General features: G+C 35.7%; 1 protein-coding gene across 4 annotated transcripts in view; it reads right to left on the reverse strand.

The window, feature by feature from the left end:
* The window catches only part of LOC145290933 (rabphilin-3A-like), a 1,108,728-nt gene that overhangs the window by 365,026 nt on the left and 722,243 nt on the right, over positions 1 to 21,459 (reverse strand). For all 4 annotated transcript variants that reach the window (XM_080136654.1, XM_080136564.1, XM_080136609.1 and 1 more), the window contains one exon: positions 18,461 to 18,503. The gene's annotated coding sequence lies outside the window, so the exon portion shown is untranslated. The remainder of the gene's footprint in view (positions 1 to 18,460; positions 18,504 to 21,459) is intronic.

Consider the following 21,459-nt stretch of genomic DNA (forward strand, 5'->3'; position numbering starts at 1 on the left):
TTGGTAAACTTTCTCTTACAGAACAACCGCCGTAGTTCAGGTGTTGATTGAGGAGGTTCAAGATCAAAAGTTTTGAAGACAATGGTGGGCTGTCGCTGGTTTCAACTAATCGACATCTTAGTTGATTCTGGTGACGTTTGTGGGTATATGTTGGTCCTTGGATGATATATGCCATGTCACCGACTCTGTTAGTAATTGTACCCACCTCCCAGAATGATGTGTTGTTTTTATAACTTTTGAAAAACACTTTTTTACCTGATATGAAACGTTTACTGAGTACATAAGTGGTCACTAGTTGCCTTGACTGCTTGGGTAAGAGCTTGTAAAAAATGGATCTCACTTTCTGCGCAAACATCGTTTCTGCAGGTGAAACTGCTGTTGGTGTGTTCGGGTTGGGTGTAATCCAATACAAGTGCAGAAATTGTTGAAGTGCTTCATCTGTTGGGGTCCCTTGAGCCTTCTTAGGTTGCTTTGACTTGAAGGATTCTTTTTGCATGATTTTTTTGCTTCCGGCTTTGCAGTTTCAGTATTTCTGCCTCCTTTGGCAGATTCCATTGAAGCTTCCTTTTTTGATTTCTCTGTTGCTGCCAATGGGACGTTTCGTTTCTTCTAGAAAACGGGCAGAGCGTTTTCTTTTAGTTCGACTCTTGCTATAGCCTTTGTACATTTTCCTAGTCTTGGTGAGAATACTTCTGAAAATTCGTCTTTTAACTCGTCCTTCAGTTGTTGCGCTCCCGTAGGACAAGTCTTCTACCCTATGACAGAATATATTCATAGGTTGGTCCCACAATTCGAATCGCTCCATCCAGTCAGTACCGAAGAGGTTTTCAGATGTCCTATGTACATACACTTTCACTTTTTTAGTAATACCATTTAAGGTCACCGGGAGTGTGAGCTCTCCCTCAATTCCACTTTATCGCCTGTCACAGCTCAAGCTGATTTGTTCGTCCTTCACATGGTTGGTTTCCTTAGCCTTTTCCACATCTTAAGGTTAATGATGGACAGGTCTGATCCGGAATCCAATTGTAGATGCACAGTTTTATTTGCAATGTTAACTTTGACATATTTGCGCCGGTTCTTATCTGAATCCAAGTCAGATCTAGTTTGTCGGACGCTGTTCTTGACCTTGTTCTTTTTGCACTGGGTTGCTTTGTGGCTGTTCCTGCCACATTCGTTGCAGTACTTATCTTTGTAAAAACATTGACTCGATCAATGTTTCCTGCTGCAGCAATAGCACGGGCTTGTAGGGGATCCGGGTCTTGTGACTGGGTGGTACTTATTAGGTATAGCCTGAGTTTTCTTATTTCCAGCTTTGGTTTTTCGGGGTGAGTATTTTTCCGGTCTGAAGTTCGTCTTTCTAATGAATGTTGTGCCCGACTCTTCAATGTGTCTCGAGATGTTCCTTATTCAGACTACTCATTGACGATCCTCAGCCAACTTCTAGAGGGTGAGGTCCTGTTTGCTCTCAAATCTAGAGAGAACACATTGTCTAATCTCAGCGTTTTTGGATGAGACTAGACCCTGCGCAAAGATTAAACACTTTAAACATCTGCCGATAAGTCAGATAGACACAAATCATCATAGTGTTTATTTACCATGGATGCGAAGGTTAGGTAATCATCGTCGTCACTTTTTTGCAGGTTCAAGCACTTCCATCTCCTATGAAAGAGCGTAGAATTCGGGCTGAACAGTTCAGATAAAAGTTTGACCGCTTCAGAAAATTCCAATTCACTTGTCTTCCTGGGGAGAATATAATCCACAAACTTGCTATGTTTTGTGGTCCCTAATTTCCTCAGAAGTAGTCGAACTTTCTTAGCGTTGCTCCACTCTTGACAATCCACGGTGAATAGGTCCTCATATCTCCGATAGAAAGCGTCAAACATCCCATCCACCTCTGGTTGGTAGTTGAACGTTTCTATAGAGTTCCATATTGTACTTTGGAAAAAAGCAAAACTGGTGTCCCTGTGTTCCGTTCTATCGAATATTTTTAACAATAGCTTTTCTTGTCTGTTGTTGGAGTGGCATTCTCTCCTCCAACGCTTGTTGCCTCTCTTGAAATTGTAATTGGAGCTGTTTATCACGTTCTTTTAAATTTTCTTCAGCTTTCTGCTGCTGGTCCATCTGGGCCTTGTTAGCTGTATTAATACTGTTTTAACGTTCTCCACATTGTAATAGCTTTTCCGAACGCACGAAAAAAAATTATTTCCATTTTTGACTGGAGAAGAGAGATACAATAATAAAAAAAAAGAAAATCTCCTTTCTTTGAGTGTGTATCCCTTGCTTCTTGGAAAAACCTTAGAGATAACCCAATAGGAGAAGGGACGAAAAAAATTTTTTTAAGCATTACAAAAATACGTTTCATACAGTTCTTTTCAATTTAAATATAAAGACAAAAAGATTAACTTACAATGTAGTCGATAACTTTGCCATGTGTTCGTTTGCTTTTTTTATTTTTAGGATTTTGTTTTTAGAACGTAATTGCCAGCCGACTTATTAGCTTCGAAGATTGCGTAAGCATAAAACACAAGTGCCTGTATGTAATTACACACCCACATTATATATATATATATATATATATATATATATATATATATATATATATATATATATATGCGAAGCATGCTGTTTGTTTGTTTGTTTACAAACAGGCGGTTTGAGCACTGTAAAAGTGGTAGACGGATGTTTGTTTAAATAGACATTCAGACAGGTTATTTGTGGGCATCGCTTCCGTGGTCGAGTGGGAGAACTGCCGACTGTCAACCCGACGGTTCTAGGTTCAATCCTTGGCTTGGGAGAGGTGCTAGTCTAGCGGCACTGATGAGTTGTAATACAATAAAACAGGACTGTATGTCGATGACTACAAATATATATATATATATATATATATATATATATATATATATATATATTTGTGAATTTTCGAGATGAAGACTGGTTATGTGTATTATTTAAATTCATTGGACTACTATTCTCACTTTGATGAGAACAGTAGTCAAAAGAATCCAAGTAATATGAATATATATATATATATATATATATATATATATATATATATATACACTGTATATATGACAGCAGTGCCGAATTACTATCTTTGGCAAGTTGAATAAAACCAAGTTTTCTGGCAAGAAAAACACTCTAAACTCTCAGCTTGACGCACGAATAGACGACAAGACAGATGGATAAATAAAAAGTTTTGATCGAGACGATTGATAGACAAGAAAATTGAGTGATTGATCAATCGATTGATTGATTAAGTAATTGATTACCAAGTAGGCTGGAAGTGAAGTGAATATATTGATTAATGTAAATTAGAGAAACCCGAATAAGAAAGAATAAATGAATGACGATTGAGGCAGTGGCAAGAGAGGTCAATCCGGTGGGAAAAGAAACATTTTCAGGAGGCAGGACATACAAAGTACCAAGTGTAGATTAAACATCCCAATCATAGTACCAGTTGAAAGGAACATGTTTATCACAGCACTGTCAGATGATATTTAAAGCCTACAGCTTTCTAAATGTAAACCAGGAGCCGAAGGAGCAGAACTTTGGAGTACAACATCATCAGCAGGAATTTAAATCTACCTTTTGAGGAGTTCTTATTTACTTGCCTCCCCACAAGGGATAAAGTTAGACACAATATCAGTTTTTAAGGTGGGGAAAATCTCCCCAAAAAGGGGCACTTTGAATAGTAACAAAAATAAAAATTGTCTCAGTCATGAGGGATTTCTTCTCCACTGATCATGGACAGAAAAGGTGAAGTGTAGCATTTCACTCCAGCGCGAAGTTATAGTCTTCACAAGACCAAGCAAACAAATGCACCATAGGTAGTTCTGTCTCAATAGAAAAAAAAGTGAAATTCTCTATTTGTGTTTCTACCCTGTAGAACAGCCTACCATTAGAGGTAGTCACTCTACTCTTGGCAAGCTATGTCAGCTTATTCTGAAAAAGGAAGTTTACAGGGAATATCAAATTCACAAGCAGTCTCCAGTCGCATGTATATCACGGTCATAGGAAGATAACATACGGCGCTTAGCATTTTCAGTCATCAACTGAAATAAAGTTGCTATGTTTATAAAAGTAGATTTATATATATTTATTTTCAGAATATGAAAGATTATATAATTATTTCCACAGTTTAACAACGTCGCAGCTTACAAGTTCTATGACAGCCAACAAACCGGAAGTCTAAAACGCGAGTTTCACCCTCATTTGGGTTCATCAGTTAGACATAACCAAACTCGGGATTTGCATGTGAGGCGAATACTTTGCAACATGAGCAACCATGACACACAAGAAAGTCTACAAATCAAGCAAATCTGCAAAATCTGATGATGGAATGAACCTACTTCATCTCGAACAAGAAGTGTGGTTATCCATCTATCTACTGTTATATAAAAGGAACTTTGTGTGTGTGTGTGTGTGTGTGTGTGTGTGTGTGTGTGTGTGTGTGTGTGAGAGAGAGAGTTCCTTATCCACTTCCCCTGAGCTATGCTCATGTTCCGTTCTATCTCCTCTGGGATCCTCCGACCACTGAGTCGTATCAGTTGAGATAAAAATGAAATATAATAAATCTACAGACGTACCTCTCCACCGTACTGTATACCGATACTCTATGGCGGACTGGGATAGCTTCCGTACATTCATATCTGATCTCCGTCTCCATTCCATGTTTAAAAAGGATGTGTCCTCTATAGTATCAGATCTGACCGAATGGTTACTTGTAGGCATAGGCCAATTCATACCATCCAAAAAGTTCCAACAAAAACGTAATAGCCAGCCATGGTTCTCCCCCAAATGTGCTGCTGCCATCGCACACAGAAATCACTTTTTCCATAGCTACCAACGTAACAGATGCACTGAAACTAAAGCTGCTTTCAGAACCGCCAACAACCACTGTAAAAGAGTAATAAAAAATACAAGAGAACTATATGCGCAATCCGTTTAGTCCAAAGTAGCTGAGCAGCGGCTTGGTTCCCACCAGTTTTGGCAAATAGGATCTTGAACAGAAACGTGCACTCTATCCCAACCATTATCAATGGACCAGAGGTCATCTCGACAGCATCCGACAAGGCCAAACTATTTGCCAAAAACTTTGCGGCAAATTCTACTCTGTGTGACGAAGGCCATCAACTCCCCATATTCCCTCCTATAACAGACAACACGCTATGCAACATACAACTATCTGTGTGTGAGGTCGCCAAGCTAATCAAGAACCTTCACTCCAGTAAAGCAACTGGTCCCGACGGTATTCAAATTATAGTGTTAAAAAAATTACAACCAGAACTTGCCCCTATACTTTCCAAACTGTTTAAGCGTTGCCTTAAGAAGAAGTGCTTTCCAACACCCTGGAAAACCTCATCAGTATGCCCTGTATTTAAGAATTCAGGTGATAAGTCATCCCCCTCTCAGTACAGACCAATAAGTCTCCTGTGTGTTATGAGTAAGTTGCTGGAATCCACAATAAATAGCGAAGTAGTCAACCACCTCAGCAGAAATAACCTTCTTAGTGACACGCAATATGGTTTCCGCTTTGCTAGATCTACACCAGATGTGCTAACGGTTATATCTCATAGGATTAGCGAATCTTTCGACAAAGGCTTCATTTCTAGGGCAATTACTCTCGACATATCAAAGGCTATTGATAAGGTTTGGCATAAAGGCCTACTACACAAGATTTCCAGCTACGGTATTACTGGAAATGTTTTCTCTATCATTAAGTCATTGCTCTCAGATAGGCTCATAAGAGTAATTGTTGATGGGCAGAAATCAGAGGCCCACAGTATTAATGCTGGAGTTCCTCAGGGGTCCATACTGGGCCCAACTCTCTTCCTGATCTACATCAATGATCTCCCAAAACACATACTAAAATCTTTCGCTGACATCTAGGCAACACATCAAAGGCCGTAAATGATGATGTTCTCTCGGATTCTCTCTTTTCTGATCTTGAGTGCGTGGTACAGTGGGGAAAGAGGTGGCTGGTTACCTTTAATGCATCTAAGACCAGGCTCCTATCTCTACATCATAAGCGCTCTGATCCCCATCTGGCATCAATTGAAATGGATGGCTCTCGTCTAAGGGAGGCCCCAGGATTTGATAAGCTCCTGGGTTTGACCTTTACACCTGATCTTAAATGGAACACATACATCAAGTCTGTGGCCAAGGTCGCTGGGAAAATGGTGGGATTTTTCTACCGCTCCAGAAGATATCTCACTAATGATGCAATTCTCTATCTATATAAGAGCCAAGTACGTCCAAAGATGGAGTACTGTTGCCACATCTGGGTGGGAGCTGCAAAAAACAGCCTATCCTGCCTTGACGGAGTACAAAATAGACTCCGTGGCTTGGTGGGGGATGCCCTTTTCTCTACCCTGCAACGTCTTTCCCACAGAAGAGACGTAGCGAGCCTGTCATTGTTCTATCGTTATTTCCATGGCAGGTGCTTGTCTGAGCTCCATTCTCTGGTCCCCCCTCGCCAATCTTTCTCAAAAAACATCCAACTAGCTGAAACCACCGTCAATAATTTTCCCCACTCCCTATCTGTGCCTAAATCAAAACGTAGATACCATGAACAAAGCTTCTTTCTTAGAACTGCACGCCTGTGGAACTCTGTTCCTCTTGCCTGTTTCCCTCCTGACTTCAACCTGAATGTCTTCAAGTCCAACACAAACAAATTCCTGATGAACCGCCCCCTCCTAAATAATGACACCTTACCAATTCTCCAGTACTATTGCTACACTATCCCTTTGATTACTGTACACACAATAACCCTTATCCCTGAGTGGCCATTGGGCCTTGATAAGTGGTGAACTCCATGTAAAAAGAAAAACAAAACTTAAAAAAAAAAAAAAAACGGCTGGGCCAATTTTTATGAAATTTCATGCAATGGTATTTCATGTTTTTGGATAGGTTTTGTATTGGAATATCTTCAATAAATATTGATAGCTGATAATCGAAATAATCTGATGACAGAAAGAACAGTCGGTTTTGACCAAAGTTAACACTTTACACAGCCTAATACTACAAGTGCATTTGAGAAGTTTTATTGCCACACAAGTCGTAAGAAAGACATAAAATCAACAGTAGGTTCGTTGATATGACAAAGATGCTTTCAAAATGAATGTTTCTGTTTAGAGCACAATTAAAGCATAATACTTGACTTTTGCATTTTAAACTTTAATTCATTATATATAAAAATAATTTTATAAAATAAACAGTAGGTTCTCTACAGTGCAATGTAGACTACAGTGTACTGTTGACTAAGTCACTGCGAGAGGCATGTGAAGCTTCCACCTGGTGCACCACAATGGGGCCTCATCTTAGCAGATAATCGATTTAATTGAAAAATGGTTAATGTCACCGATTTAAATGACCATAAAAATATAGGAATCTGAAACATTCATTGACATCAGTCAATCCTGGCCAAGATCGGGTTTCCCTGATATTATATATATATTATTGTGATTATACTGTGCTCATATTGCGTATTATTCTCAGAATGTTTTGGCCAATGTAATTTTCAACCTTCTTCAGGTGTATCTTGACAATGGTCTCTTATTAGTGAATGGTGAAAAGAATGTGTGTGTTCTTTTTCCAAACGATCTATAGTAATTATAAATACTAGGTCTGGTATTAGTGATGAAACATTCCAATTATTTTTTTCCTGATTTTGATGCAATCACACATCCGGTTCAGCATCTTCAGTTCCAATTCTTTTTAAAACCTTTCACTTTAATTTTAGGATTACTAAAAAAAAAATCCATGCAACATATGCACATGTTTTTGCAAACGTAAAAAAATACAGTTGTGGAAGAGATGGTCTATAGATTTTAGTTTTACTGGTAGTTTAAAATCAATAAATGTTTAGCATTTGTCATTCACATCAGCAATGCAAAATTTAGTTTTAAACAAAAAAACAAATAAACAAAAAAATAATTAGAAGAATCGTTTCTGGCATCGGAAAATAGATACAATTTCTCGAATTCAAATTCTCCAATTTTTCCGATTTTAGATTCTGATTATCCCAGCTTCCTCCAAAGGAGGAAGTTTGCAAGGAATATCAAATTCACAAGTAGTCCCCAGCTGCTGCTTATGGGAAAATGGTATACAGTGCCTAGCATTCCCAAATGGTCACCCATCTGATACTGTGCAGGGTCCAAATCACTTAACTTTAGTGATCTAATGAGAACTGGTATACCACCAAGGATGCCTACCATATTCATGTTTAAAGTCACCTTGGACTAACAGACTTTATATCGATGCACACATCTCCTGTGTTTACATGTACAAAACGTGTAGCACGTTACTATTTATTAATTTCATATGATTTGGTTACTCAATTTCATCTGGCTATCATTAATCAAACTCAATATGAGGTCACTGCAGGAGATTTAAATGTTTCAATGCATCGTGTAAAATCAGACTAATAAAATACTGTCTTTTCAATGCCATCCATTAACATTGGATTACTCTCGGCGATTACTCATTAAAGTTGAAAATGCAAGAAAATATAATTAAATATAACAAATAATAAATTTTAGACACTTTCGAGAAATTAATTACGTGTCTGCTAACAAGAAAAATATGGAGGAAAGATTGGCTGTTGTTTTTAATAAAACGTATGAACATTATATAATTCTAGGGTTTTTGTATAAGCAATATCGCATAAAGGAGGTCTCTACTAACTAGTAACTTACTTACCGAAACATAATCATGAATGTATAGCGATATATTAATGCTTATGTAAAATAAATAAAAAGTATATATATATATATATATATATATATATATATATATATATATATATATATGTTAATTCCATTTTCACCCCAAACAAGGCACAGTGCCACTTTATTGTAGAGGGACTACTATCAGGGACATAAGTTGCAGGGATACTATGTAGGGAGTTGAGTAGCACGATGTTCACATCAGGAAATTCTGCATGTCAGTACAATTGAGAAAACAACCACCCGGAAGGGAGTTCCAGAGCCTAGCAGTTCTGGGGAAGAAACTATTAGAGTAGAAGGCCTTCTGACATCTAAGGATCTCTACTGTGTAAGCGTGGGATCTTACTGATTGTCAGGTTTGTCGGGGGTATTTACGTTGAGGGAGTAAAAGGACTTGTAGTTCATCAGAGTATCTAGCATTAAAATACTTGTAGAACAGGGAGAGGGATATAACATTTCGTCGATGGGACAGAGGTTAAAGCTTGGATGACAGCTCAGGACTTATTAGGTTGGTTACTCTCTTTTGAACCCTGTCCAGGAGTGAGAGAGTAGTAGCAGATGCACCAGCTCAAATGCGACAATAATCCATGCATGGGTGAATGGTGGCCTTGTAGAGGTACATGATATTTTCAGGCGTAAGTAACTTTCTAGACATTCAATGACACATCTCTGGTTCTAACGGACATTCATGACAGGAGTGCTTTGTTAGAGGCTCACACCGTCAATGTCTGCAACAGAGAGATTAAACTTTCAGGTCATGAACGCATAAGGTCAGTCATCGTAACAATGCAATTTGACATCTCCTCTGATCCCTTTGAGCAGAATAAAAAAATATGTGGCCTTATTTTGAACAAAGCTTCTTTCTTAGAACTGCACACCTGTGGAACTCTGTTCCGTCTGCCTGCTTCCCTCCTGACTACGACTTGGATGTCTTCAAGTCCAACATAAACAAATTCCTGATGAACTGCCCCCTTAAGTAGACACTTTAAATATCCACACTAATGTACTGTGCGTACAATAACCCTTATCCCTGAGTGGCTTCCGGGCCTTGATAAGTGGTGACCACCTTGTAAAAAAAAAAAAAAAAAAAAAGTTTTTTGGAACGCCTCTCGCATAAATGCATATATATATATATATATATATATATAAGGTGAATACATGCAGCTAGTTTAAGCGTGTTTGGACGAACCTAGTTTGAATATGTGTTCTCTATCTTGGCATGGTGTGCACTGACTTAGCGAAGTCTCTTAAGCTAATGGTATAAATGAACTCTGGCCCATATTCTGTTTTTTTTAGAAGACCCTCCCCAGCTCCAACTAACGGAATTGAAATTGTACATATAGTTTTTGTACATAAAAAGCATTGAAATGAGATAATGTTAAGTACATTGGCCATAGTGCGGATGCAGTATTCTGCTTACTGAAACAATTTTAAAAGATTAGACCAAAAAGATGACGTACGAACCCGATCACTCTACCTAATTTGGCCTTTTACCATATTTGTTGTGTACATTTTTAAATATTTTTTGTAAAACTTATTCTAAGAATTATACAAGAATAAACATAATCTATACATAGAAGAACAGATAAGAAATAAAACTGAAAAGAAAAAATATATAAAAAGAAAAAATATATAAAAAAGAAAAAATACATAAAAAAGGATGTTTAAATAGAAGAGGTAAGTGAAAATTTTAACATTTGTTTGTGCGAATTTTTGTGTGTGTTTTTTATTGATGTTCAGCGATAAAGTATACTTCTGCTGGATGAAAGTTAAATGCACAAGTTACGAACATGCCACAAATTGCAACATTCAGATGTGAAACTAAACGTTCACGAATATTTTCCCTTGAGCAGAAAATAGAAATATATAATACCTAAAAATAAATAAATAAATGCATTCCAGTTTTTTCCAACATTTTAAAAACTTTTTATGGGCATTGATGAAGGATTCTTCAAGAAAACTTAATGTTTTGACCATTTTGGGTATTTTGTATATCATCAAAAATATATATGATTGAGAAAGGCCGAAACAATTGTATGCAAATGAAAATGTTTTTATACCTCTAATGAGGTTCTATATGACATTAAACTGGATTTAATTCTATACTACTGAGCTATTACAAAAAAAAGCTTTGTGTTAGAAAAGTTTCATCAAAACAAACATATATATATATATATATATATATATATATATAATGTATTATAGACGTTTGCAAAAATATTCGTACGATATTGCAAAATTATTTGTACGATATTACAAAATAATTCGCATGAAAAAACTGTGCTGTGAATAAAAATATTTATATTAATTTTATTTAAAAAAAAAAGTATTTGCATATATTTTTAGAGCTTGTTCATCGAAATATGGACCAAACTCTAAAGAGTATTTAAACGTGTAATATTATTAGTTGTATATTTTGCCAAATTTGAACAAAACCCTTTATTTAATTAACAGCATACTCTCGTTTCGTCAGCCAAGACTGGGTCGAAGTCTTGCGTAATTTGTAATTGTAGTCTGAGTATAGTCCGCACTGAGGATCGACCCTTCAACCCCCACCCGAGTTCAACTTACAATTGAATTTTAAAAATGAAGCACTAGGTAAAATTCAGTTGTGACAAAATATACGATAAGATACACTTGAAGAAAGGTTACATCGGCCAAACCATTGTGAAAATAACACTCAGTCCAAAAAATAAGTATGATTTGCATTTGATTAGAGCTATTACATTTGCCAAGCTGCTGCTGATATAGAATTAGAATTAAAAAAAACAAAACAAAAAAAAAACATCAATTCAAATCCCAAGTTTATTTTCTAATCTCTAAGTATTAATGCAAATAGTTACATAAAATTCGTGAAGTCTTTTTTTCTTCTTAATTATCTCTACATTTGGTTAGTTTTTTTGTTTTTTTTTTAGATTTTTAAGCCGATTCTTTATCCGTTTATTCATTATATTTACGTAACATTCACCATTTATTATCAGAGTAATATAAATCCCTCAGGTGAGCACGCATTCATTTTGTAATCAATGTACAAAAAAGAATTTATTTTCCTAAATAAATGCAGCGGTTGGTAATTACATTTTCTATCAAGGAAATTTGGCATCGCCCAGGAGCAATAACTTCAAAATTGAGTGTTCAGAACACGTTTTTATCACATGTCTTACTTGCATTGACTGCGTTTTATCAAGGCTCTATTAATTTCTATCTTCTTGTGTTCTTTAATGTATTTGTAGAATAATCATTACTATTTCTTCCTTTAGTGAAACTGTTTGGTCTCACGATGACTAATCAGACTCCTGGATAGAATAATTTCGACCGGATCTTTGAAGGATAACAGTTATACTTGCAGGACAGGCAGATAGCTTCGAAACACTTGCAAAGAAAAATGTCCTATTTTCTGCTCTTGTCAGCGAGACACTAAGCAAGATTATTGTTACAATATTGTTGGCAAAAATACAAGGGTATGATCACAAAGATTTGGATGATTATATTTATAGCCAGGGGTGATAAGACCCAACCAACCAGGTACTAGAATCGCTGTATAAAATATACTGAATCTCTTTGATTTTTTTCAATCAGTTTTTCATCTTGACACGAAAAAGAGAACTAAACTGACTGGATTACTACCACTATTTTTTACTTGGAATTTTTTACAATTCAAACTGCAAACTTTTATTTGGGACAATTCCATTTTATATTTGCAATTGGGTAATTTTCTTTTCTCTAAGTTAGCTATTTCTTTCATTATCCTTTTTGGATCATTTTTCTATTACAAAAATAGCTCTACACTCAAGAGTTACAGTAGGATTCAGGATGCTACCAGATCAGAATGTCTGAAGATACTGGCTTTCTGACCTAAATTGCACCAAACATTAATGTTATTGCCCCCCCTTCCCTTTTCTCCATTACAAAAAAAATGGCTTTCCTCTCAAAAGTTAATTTCCTTAAAGATATACTGCTCCAAGAAGACTTCAGTACTTGTCTATTCATTTCTCTACTGTTTTGACTATAATGTATAAGCTATTTTCTATGGTTTGGCGGTCTTTTTGGTAAAGATGATTATACAAGTTGGTGTTACCGTTTATGTTCCGTTTAGTTTCTATATTATGATAACAATTAAACAAAATTTATTTTACTACCAATAAAACTCAGCATTGTTCAGGATTTAATGAGTAAGCATATGTCCTCTTGCCTCAATGCGTAATATCATATTTCATTTTTATTATTATCTTTTACATTTTACAGCATTCAATTTTTGAGATGGATTCAACATTGATTGGATGATAAGAATCTAAGTTAAATGACATTAAAATAAATTTCGGTAAATTTACAGTCTTAAATCCCATCAGGGACATCCGGCATTTCCCCCAAATCAATGAGGACCACAGTGTACTCATGCTCCAAACCTTATAAATATTTCTATTCTTCATGTTATTTGGGTGTTTATATCTTCAATGTTATTATTCACATTGTTTCTACTGATGTAACCTCAGACCTTCTCACGTGTATTGTCCGAACTTCAAAATCTTTCAGTTGAATTTAGGGAATATGCACAGAATTTCGGATGGAACCCTTTATTTAATCCTTAGAGTAGGATGCCCTCGTCCTGTAAGCCATGATCGGGTAGAAGTCCTAGGTAATTTACAATTGTATACTGAGCATCACCTGCATTGAAGATCGAAACTTAACCTCCAGAAGATTGTCACTTACAACTGAATTTTATCAAATGCTTTATCCATTACACCTTGTGGACAATTCTAGTATGAATTTTGGGAGCCTTAACTTGTTTTTAGATGTACGCTCTTACTTGCTTATCACTAAAGATTATATATATATATATATATATATATATATATATATATATATATATATATATATATATATATATAACACATTTTTTTAAATATGACGTTATCTATTATTAATAATTAATGGTTACCATATCAGATTAAATACTATACTAGGTCTGTTTAGTAGGTGATCATTGTCCAGCATATGTGCTGCTTCTTTCAGTTGTCTTACTCTGCATCGTTCTTTTCTGTCAATAAGTTTACTTCGTTCCATAAGGGTAGATGTTTTCTCTTTTATTTCCATATGAAGTCAGCCATATGGGATTTTTCAATATCTCCAAGTTGGAAGATACATAAGCCGAAATATTATGAAAAACTACATGCAATATACTAAATAATAAAAATACGAATTATCAATCCTCGTATAAAAAATGTTTTTATTTTTTAATTTCTATAATTTATAAGTTGTAAACAGTTTGTCATATTTACTTTTTATTAATGTCAAAGGCAGATGAAGACCTTATATTATTGTATCACCTTTGATCAAAATGGAATATTACTCTGTGTAATATTCACAAGATATATTAGGATATTCCATGAAACTGCAGTTAATTGTTAGTTATATTTTTATTTCCTATTATTACAAAGCTATGAAGAAATTTATGAGCAAACATACAGATATTTGCCCGAGTGTTTGTTTCCGGGACGGGGGGGGGAGTTTTAAAAAATGTTATGCTAGGTAAGTAGGAAGGATCAAACCCGGAGTCATGAGTAAAAGTAGGAAAATAAAGTGTGAAAAAAAAAACAAAAAAAAAAACATCTGCAACGTTAACAGTTCGGCCACCAAGAAAAGTCCATTCCAGTTGTTTAGGAAAAAAAAAAAAAAAAAAAAAAACGACTACGGTAGGTCGGCGCGAACGTGAAAATATAATGTGAATTGTCCAGCACGCTAACCACTACGCCACAGAGCACTGCAGCTTAGTTTAGTGATTTTAAATAACTTCACATGAAAGAACTACGAAGCCAAACCGGTGTTCTCTTCTAACTGTTCCTTGTGAACGATCCCCAAACGGTGTTAAGTGGTGGCAGGGGGAGGAGGAATTTATTAGAGAGAAAATATTTTACCACTTCCATTGATCTTAACCGATTTTGGCCGTGACTTCTCAGCAGAAAAAGTATAGAAATCTAAGATTATCGAGGAATTTGAGAAATAATAAGCCTATAACACACCTCAGATATTGTTCTGCCGTTTGTGCATATCATATTTGCATGAAATATCTTGATTTTTAATCCTATTAATGTCAAAATCAGACGGGAAAAAATGAGTTCATTTTATTTATATAGAGAAGACAAGATGATGCCTAATATCTAACACATAAAATTATACTGCCAGATTTTCAAAGTAAGACTTAAATAGTTGACTTTGACAGCATGCACTTAGGATGAGTTAAGCCAGTTCCTTCCATAGAACATACAGAATCTCGGGTGAATGTAAACCATGTATGATGCTTTGCAGTGGCTAAGATAGTTATGAGCAGCTAGTTCCAGGACCAGCGGCAAACACTGTAGACTTGTAGACCAGAGGTAGGTTCGATGTTGACTTTGATAGTGTGTAATCACACCTTCAGTCCCCCCACCCTCCTAGACGTCTTCACTAATCTTGGAGTAGTTCTAGAGCTACTGCTTCGTGAATGAACTCTCCTGTGTTGCAGTGTACAGCATGGTTGAACAAAAAGTCTCCTCTCTTTAAAAGCGATTGATTCTGCATTGCATCCAGATTTGTGAATTGAAGACAAAGTGGTACCAGTGGACTCAAAGAATTCGGTGGAGCCGATATAGGTAAAACACTGCCAATCTTTTAAGATACACAGCTTTCATTAGCCAGATATTGAAGCTGTAGAGAAGCACCTGATAAATCCCAACCTTTTGCCTATTGTGAACTCAAGAAGATATCACAGATGGTGTTATAGCATGCTGTGTATTGTTGGTTCAAACACCGATGTTATTGTACCCCTGACCACGGCGACAAACATTGAGCCCAGGTATTTGAAATGATCGAACTCTTCTAGGGTTTCCCCGTTGAGAAGAATCACACTTTACTTGGAGGGTAAGGTTCTTGCAGAGTGGATTTTTGTTTTTGTAGAATTTACCTTCATACCAATCTTAGCATTAAAGCTGGCAATGAAACCTTGCTTCTAGCATTGTTTTTTTTTTATTATTAAAGTATTTTATTGAAGATATAATAAAATAGATTGCTACAATTTTTTTTTTTTAAATACTTAGTCCAGCTCAAAAGTCTATTAATAGAAAACATTTTTAGATAATCATATAAAAAGTAAAAATCAGGAAAACTCATATTTTACATTGAAGAATTGATGTGGATCAGTAAGAGGTCTGGAACAAAGTACATTAAAGAAAATATAAATATAAGAGAGTAGCAAGTATTAGACTGGGGTTATTTTAATAATAATTTTTATGTGAAGAAAAAGAATTCCTGTAGTCTGTAAAGATAAGTACCACAAAAACAATATAATAGGAGTTGCCTACCTTACAATTAAAATTTGATTTATTTGTCTGTTTAAGTTTACGTTTAAAATGCAAAAACAAATGAAAACAAGAACATGTTTACATTGGATGAAGACGAACATATTGTAGTCAGCTGGAAAGCAGACCAGTGGAACAGTTCAATAGGCTGGTAGTTCTAGGAAAGAAGCTTTGTTTATGAAATTTGCGTTTAGATTTAGGTACAGATAGAGAGTAGTGATAATTGTCGATAGTGTTTGCAGTTAGATGAGTGTTCTGTGTGAAAGTTTGGCAGGAGGAACCATAGATTGAAGCTAAGACGAGCACTTGCCATGAAAATAATGATAGAGCAAAGACAAACTCACAATGTCTCTTCAGCAGGCTATCATATTGTAGTTAGCTGGGAAGCACTCCAACGAAACAGTGTTCTACAGGCAGGCAGTTCTAGGAAATTAATTTTGTTCATGGAATCTGTGTTTAGATTCAGGCCCAAATAGAGAGTCAGAGAAATTGTTGACATTGGTTGTAGCTAGTAGAGTATTTTTTTGTGAAAGTTTGGCAAGGGGGAATCATAGATTGGAATATATAAAGTTGGAACAAATTCGTTTTAATTTGTTAATTGAGAAAATACATTATGATAAGTTAATATTTTTTTCTGTTTAACAACATATTAAACCTTTTGGGGTTATATAATCCCAAAATAGTTGCCTATTTGATATAATGGTTAAGGGGTTTGCTTATGGAAACACTCCTCAATTGAATCATGCCACAAAAAAAAAAAAAGAAGAAAAATAGGTACTTGGTCATTATCAAAAATAAGAGGTGCAATCTAGGTCTAGTAGCTAGTCATACCAAATGCTCAAAAAATGATACTTGATTCCCTCTTGCTAAATACTCAGCATTATAAGGCGATGGTCAAACATAAATGGAGAAATCCAGGGAAAGAAGTGGCACCCTCCCTTACATCTCAGTGTAGTAACCAATAAAAAAGGAACCTTCAGGTTGTTTTCAACTACAATCGATTTATTTAGTCTATTTAGTTTTAGAAGGTAGAAAGTGAATATTGGATTTACTTTTGGCAGCCTCGTAATTTTCACTTTCCTTATTTTTTCTTTTAGTTCACACATTCCATACACGATCTTTCTGATAAAGGGGGAAGAATTGCTGTTTTCAGGATCAGAACCTATTCTATATAACATTCATTAGTTGAATAGCTTTTGATCTTGAATAATTTGTTTTGTTTGAGCTTCTTACAACAAGTAGCTTCGTGCCTTATCTGGAGCAATTTCCACACACTCAAAAAAAAAATCTAAGTACTTTATTTAATATCAAAACATTGTAAAAACTTCATTGATTAATTTCGTTTGTTTATGGCATATCAATAATTTTTTTTTTTTTTTTGGGGGGGGGTGCGTCATTTAATACTAACCACACAATTTTTATTGCAAATAACTCGTTGATTAGTTTGCTGATTAGTTAGCATATTAACCCTTTTTGTTATTCTACCTATGGGTCACTGCTTTTCAAGGTTCAAATGCCACTCGAGAAGAATAAAGGTTAAAGAGTTAGTTTGTTGCTGAACAACATGAGAGGACTGGAAATAATGGGCCAGATTTTAATTATTTAATTAAATGAGTCGAAAACGTGTTTTTGTTTAATTTTAATTCTTGTGAGCCAGAGAAGATGAAGGAGAAAAAGACAATGGGAATAATATTGGGATCAGCGTTTGTCGAGCAAGAGGCAGCACATAGTATCACATATTCGTGCCAGTGACGAATATTATAAATGTAAAAAATCTAGGGAAAGTGAAAGGACATAGGAATTAACATGGAAGGGAAAAAAACAAAAAACAAAGAAAAATCGAGTAAACTTGCATAGAAAAAAGAAATAGAAAAAAAAATGATCTAGCAAGCCAGAAGAAAATAAAAAGAACGAAGATTATGGACATGTGATAAAAACAAACAAACAAAAAAAAACACTTGTGATTCGTTGCACCCATTTCGACAGTCGCAAATGTGTGAGAGAACGACATGGTTAGAATGAGAAAAGAAGACAAGGAAGAAAAAAACATGGAAACAACATTTAGCGATTGTCAAACAAGGGATAGCACATGCTATCACAGCTGTAGTTATAGTTAGATATGTTCTTGAATGTTTTACAAGTGGTGGGGGTGCCAAAGATTGGAGCTCAGACGGGCACCTAACATAAAAATATGAAAATAACAATAGATTAGAAAGAGACTAAAGACATCTCTTCTTTGAGAAAGAGGGATAGGGTGATGTCCAAACACAATATCTATTGAAGGCAGTATATTATTTTACTTGGAGCTAAATTGTGGGCTCATATCTTTCCCAAAGTGAATTCAACAGATTGAATAAAATTTAAATGTTAAAAAATAATAAACACACAAATCAAATTTACCTTCCACTTCAGCACTTGACAAAATCAAAAGGAACTGTAGCACCTGCAAAACAAATAAATAATAATGTATTAGAAATGTTTTTGAAACATTTACAAACTTATGATAGATTTCTTTCATAGTGTAACGTAATCTCCGATTGAGGAGGTAGCTTTTTTTTTTTTTTTATCTCCGATTGAGGAGGTAGCTTTTTATTCCCGGGTGACGCCAGATAACCCAAGGATTAAAGATAGAGAAGATAAATATACATATTTTATTTCATGTCAAAATAGATATTGTTTGAAAACCAGAGAAATATATTTTTACGGCTAAAAGTTGATGACAGGAAATTTCACTTAGAACCTTGTCTGGCCTTAAATGAACCCAGAGTCGGATGTCAGAATTGACATCTGTCCTTGAAAATGGTGAGAGAATTTCAGGTGTGGCAATGGTGCCCATCCAGGGACCTGGGGCTTTCGATTTCGTGGAGATTTTGTGGCGAAATCTTATTGGCTGGGGAGAATTTCCACCCCCATCCACATACCTTACTATATATACGAGTGTCGTGCAAAAATTAGCCAGAGTAGAGTTGAGTCGCAGAGTGAATGGAGAGTTTAAAAGCAGATTGCTTGTTGATTCCGAGAAGAGACGTGACCCCTCTCCACCTCATCCATCCATCGGTTGCTGTCTGTGAAGAGAGTTGAGACTTCGAAAAGAACTGACAAAATCTGAATGAGAATTGTAAAAGAATTTTGTACATAATTTTGTGAAAATTAAGCTTTTGTAGATAGACTACAATTGTTTGTCTTTCTTCCTGCCTGCTGCTTCGATATTCGCTTTCAGCATACCAGATTTATGTAACAGCCTCAGAGGAGTCTAGACGACATGCGCCGAGAATCCAGAGAAATAAGTCCTAACCACCTCCTCGAGGGAGGCGTTACAATAGACTCTTATCAGAGAAGTATATAGGGTGGAACGATAAAATTGTCACAGTAGAAAAGACGACATGATTCCATTTCCGTTTGATGAAAATCGATTTTCTTTTTTGTTGTTGCAGACCATCTACTAGTTGGCCAGTTGTGCACAAATCCCAAGAGCGATAAGAGCCTTCTATCATGACTCAGTTCAACGAGCGAGATCGGAGATGCACAGTTGCCTTCTACCGATCCAAGTAGAGATCTTCTGGTGCATCGACCCACAAGACCAAAGAGACCCAGGCTTTGCTTTAGAAAGAGTGCTACAATTTTGTACCCTTCCCTCACTGGCCTCTCTCCTACCCTGACCTGAACCCGCTGGACTACTTCATTTGATCATATGTCAAGAACATCACCAACATGACCTCCCACAACACCAAAGCCAGCCTGATCACCGCCATCCACCGAGTATTCGCTGAGCTCCCGTCAGCATTTGTGGAAAAGGCATGCTCCCAGTTCCGGACCCATATCGAGTCAGTAATTGAGGGTGAAGGCGGCTACATTGTATGGATGAAAGCTCTACTACATGATCAAGTTACCTGAATCGATATTTTTCAATAAAAGTTTAAAAATAAAGTTGTAGTGTTGTTTTCTTTAGGGCAACAAATTTATCGTTTCACTCTGTACATTCAACAATCAATGAACTCCACTCAAATTTAAGTTGATAAATAAAAGTGTGATTCTTAGTAACTGTTGTGGCGTTGCAAGCCGGTAATAATCTTGATAAACACAATGGCTGTTCATATTATTTAGGTTCTCTGAAGTATTGTTCTCATCTTTAGTACTATTTTCACAACGTTTCGGTCAATCTAACCCCCGATTTTCATTCATCAAGTTTATCTTGTTGAACTCGAAAATCTGCACAGAATTTTCTATCCATGAAGGTAGCATGTTGTCGTCCCGTCAGCCATGACCAGGTAGAATTCCTAATTAATTTGCGATTGTATTTTGAGTGTTGCCCCCACTGAAGATTGAACCATGAACCTCCAGAAGAGTGTAATATACAACTGAATTTTATCAAGTACTTTAACCAATACGCCACCTTTTTTGGAGAAGCATGGATGTCTTAAATTGCAGGAAGGTTGACTGGCTTGAAAACAAATGATTGGATAAGACTACACAGAGAGGAAGCTGGATGTGCTGAACCGTGAGAACTGGAGAGAGACTTTGTATAATATCAGAAAACCTCTGCCCTGGCGATTGCAGCTAGACATAGAAATCAGACACTCATTGTAAAGAAAAAGAAAAGACTTATAAAGCTGAAAGAAAGAAACGAAAATGAAATGATGGAAATAAAGGAAATAAAAGGTTTATGAAAAAAAGGAGACTAGAAAAAAAAAGGAAGGAAGGAAGGATAGACGACTAGATGTAGAAGAACTAATTTTGTTGTCATTGGGAAGATTTGTCATGGGAATAGCTATTTAAAAATATCCAAAGATTTTAAAAGAATTCAGTAAAACTTTAAGAAATCAAATTCCAATTTTAACTTTTTATTTTTTGTACATTAATGGGAAACACTTAGTCATGGACATAACCTTCAGTAAGAATCATGAGACATAATGGGTTTCAATTTGAAATTTTAATGATCTTGTACCAGGCTGAGTCAAAGGCTTTTAGCTCGGTCAAAGACCTATATTTTAAGAAAAAAAAACAGACAAATTTTCTCAGAGTAATTACATGGCAGAGTGGGTTATAAAAGTGATAACCAGTTTAGAATAAATGACGGACTGTTGCCTTTTAATTTATAAATTATCTTGAATATTTTAGTCAGACCTAGATAGTATTTAAGCTGAGGAATTAAACGTTGCTGCTGACTAGCCAACTTTCATTTGATATTGTTTTACAGTGTTGTTGACAATAACATAATATACTTAGCTAATACAAAAAAATATATGTATACATAAATATAAATACATACATAAATATACATTTTGGATGTTAGTGAAGTATATAATTCACTAACATCTAAAATGTATATTCGCAGCAGAAGTGTTACTTAGTGTATGACTGTGTTGATAGCAATTACATCAACTAGTATTAACCTTGAC

Source organism: Euprymna scolopes, chromosome 1, assembly GCF_053919585.1.
Source record: "Euprymna scolopes isolate OS-2025 chromosome 1, ASM5391958v1, whole genome shotgun sequence".
NCBI classification, from domain to species: domain Eukaryota; kingdom Metazoa; phylum Mollusca; class Cephalopoda; order Sepiida; family Sepiolidae; genus Euprymna; species Euprymna scolopes.